The following is a 3298-nucleotide window of genomic DNA, read 5'->3' as shown; positions in this document are numbered from 1 at the left end:
GGGACCCATCCAGAGACATGAGATGAAGTAGGATAGAAGGCTGAAAAGGAACCAGAAAGACATGAGAAAAAGAAAGAGGCCAAAGGGGAAAAGAAGCTTTAAAAAGAGAGCAGTCAACAGTACAAAAGCCAAAGAGAAATCAAATGAAGTAAGGACCGAGATACACTCTCGTCAGCATCCTGCCGGGACACCAGACATGACTTGGGAAAGGATGGTTTTGTGGAAGGACGGGACACAAACCTCACTGTAATGGAGCGGAGAACAAATGAGAGGCTAGGAAGTGAATACTGTGAGCTTTCTGAAGGAAAATAGAGAGGACTACTTGCAGAAGGAAACTCCTTTTGCTTCCTCTTCCCTCATAATTCCCTATTTTCCATCACCCTAACTTTCCTTTCATCCAGAGATTCTTATTTAATATAATTTTATTTATTTATTTTATTTTGTCTATGCTGGGAAGGGCATAGGCTCAATAGTTGTGGCGCACAGGCTTCATTTCTCTGCAGCATGTGGGATCTTCCCAGATCAAGGATTGAACCCATGTCTCCTGCATTGGCAGGTGGGTTCTTTATCACTGAGCCACCAGGGAAGCCCTATCCAGAGGTTCTTAACCTTGGGTCCATAGACCCCTTCAGGTGGTTTATGAATAGAATTTAAGGGGCCTATATATTTAAAAAGGAAAAAAAATTATGACTTTAATTTTACTAGCCTGAAATTTAGCATTTTCATCAACTATGAATGTAGGCAAAAACCACAAAAGATTAGCGGTGCCTGTGACTGTCAAAAATATATTTTCCTATCATATTACAGTTGTCACAAATTTCTTAAAATATCATTTATACTCACTACTTTTAAGAAATTATGGTAGTCATCAAACCTACTGCTAAATCTTATTAATAAATTGTCTAAGCCTATTTTGAAAACTGTACTTATATGTAATTAGCTTCCTTTGTAATCTTACGTGTTTTATGTTCTTTAAAAACATTTTTCCAAGAAGGGATCTGTAGTCTTCCCCAGGTGTCAAAGAATTTTTGGTACTAAAAAGACTGCTCTTTGCCACATCTACTGTGAGAATGAAGACTTTTCTCAGCAATCAGACTGTCGATGTTCCAGAAAAATGTCAATGTTACTCTGAAGGGACGGACAGTTATTGTGAAGGACCCCAGAGGCACCCTGTAGAGGGACTTCAATCACATCAATGTAGAGCTGAGTCTCTTTGGAAAGAAAAAAAAGAGGCTCCGGGTTGACAAATGGTGGGGAAACAGAAAGGAACTGGCAACTGTTCACACGATCTGTAGTCATGTACAGAGCATGATCAAGGGTGTTACATTTGGTTTCCATTACAAGATGAGGTCTGTATATGCCCACTTCCCCATCAACTTTGTTATTCAGGAGAATGGTTCTCTTGTTGAGATGCTATTTTGGGGATGAAAAATACATCCGTAGGATTCGGATGAGGCCAGGGGTTGCTTGTTCAGTATCTCAAGTCCAGGAAGATGAGTTGATTCTTGGAAGAAATGTCATTGAACTTGTGTCAAATTCAGGTGCTTTGATTCAGCAAGACACCACAGTTAAAAACAACGATTTCAGAAAATTTTTGGATGGCATCTATGATTCTTAAAAAGGAACAATTCAGCAGGCTGACTAATAAGATCTGAGTGGTCCGGCTGCAGAAACAGCAAGATACCACATGGTTCTATGGACTCCACTGTGGTATTTTAAAGAGGCAATAAAACATCTTCAATTTTTTTTAAAAAAGTTAAGCCTTCCTGCTAGTCCATCACAGAAGCCATCTACTGCTCCATTATCCTGTTTTTGGATTCTATATGCTGCTGCCCTTTTTTCAGCAAGCCACAATTGTCCTAAATGTTCCTCCAGGGAAAATAGCCATTTGCCTCTATGCACTTTCCTATTGATTCAACTAATTATTGGTCCTTTAACTTTTCACCTGGTTATTGAAAAACCACTGTGTTGGAAATGGCAAAATTGATTCAAGGGTTTAATCACTTACTTGCTTACCACCAACAAACATTCTTGAGTACAAGGTACTATGTTACATAGTTGGAGATGCAGCGCTCCTACACTCCTAGTTTGGGGAGTGGTCAAAAGAGAAGAAAGATAGATCTTTTACATAAACAGTTACAAGACATCATGGCCATTGCTTTATGTAGATCATGGAACATTTTATGGTATATGAGATCCCAGAGGAAGGCTTCATGCAAGAAATGACATTGACAATAAAGAGAATGCCGTTAAAAGACTGAGTTTGCCAAAACTATGCAAATAATGTTTGTGAAGCTGTTGCTCCATTTTCCAAAAATCTTTGAAACATTAAACATAATGAAATAAGAGTGATTTCTTTTCTATTTTAATATGTAGATTTAATTATCATACTTGATTAGAGCTGATAAAAAAAGGAAGAAAAGATTGAATATTTCAAACATCCTCCTCCTTTTAAGGATATGTGTATATATATATAGAGAGAGAGAGGAAAAAATGTTCATAACCATTACAAATGAAAGCAGCAGGAAAATATTAAGAAAGCATTTTGATATGAAGAGTTGTCAGTTTTTCATAGATGAGTGCATGACACCTGCTGGCCAAATTATATAATTTCCCTCTCCAAAGGAATGGAGAGTAATAAAGTTGATTAACACTGCTTCCCTGCTTAGGGTTCATATATTAGATTTCCTCTAATCATCCTTAATCAGCAAGTGAAAGATTTTTTTGGAATGGTGAATCTAGTCCTTTTTTTGTTTTGTTTTGTTTTTGTCTTGAGCTCAAGAAGGTTTAAAATTTTTATTTAATTCAGTGTCTTTCACTGTAAGTTAAATGAAATTTGGAGAAAAGTAATCCTACTCAGGGCTTTCCAGGTGGCTCAGAGGTAAAGAATCCTCCTTCGAAGCAGGAGATATAAGTTTGATCCCAGGGTCAGGAAGATCCCCTGGAGGAGCAAACGGCAAACCCACTCCAGTATTCTTGCCTCGGAAATCTCATGGACAGAGGAGCCTGGCAGACTACAGTCCATGGGGTCATAAAGAGTCAGACACGACTTAGCGACTAAGCAGCAGCGGTCCGCACTTGAGATCACAGACAGGTGGCTTGGCCAGCTAACACTAGCACTGGGTTTCTGTTCTACATTCCCAGACTAGGCAAACTATTCCAAGGCGAGGTTCAGGTTGTTAACTTCTCTGTCTCTTGTTATTTGACTCAACTCTTCATAAAGTTTACTATTTATGAAATTATTAAGACATTGTATGTGCCCAATGATGTCTTTTAATTTTTTAAAAAGCCTGGTTTA

At 38.2% G+C, this 3298-nt stretch overlaps 1 pseudogene; it reads left to right on the top strand.

Moving 5' to 3' along the window:
- Window positions 1-1070: 1070 nt before the first annotated feature.
- Window positions 1071-1645, top strand: LOC102406220 (annotated as a pseudogene).
- The last annotated feature ends 1653 nt before the right edge of the window (window positions 1646-3298 follow it).

Source organism: Bubalus bubalis, chromosome 6 (assembly GCF_019923935.1).
Source record: "Bubalus bubalis isolate 160015118507 breed Murrah chromosome 6, NDDB_SH_1, whole genome shotgun sequence".
Classification (NCBI taxonomy): Eukaryota; Metazoa; Chordata; class Mammalia; order Artiodactyla; family Bovidae; genus Bubalus; species Bubalus bubalis.
This window is presented reverse-complemented; position numbering and strand designations above follow the sequence as displayed.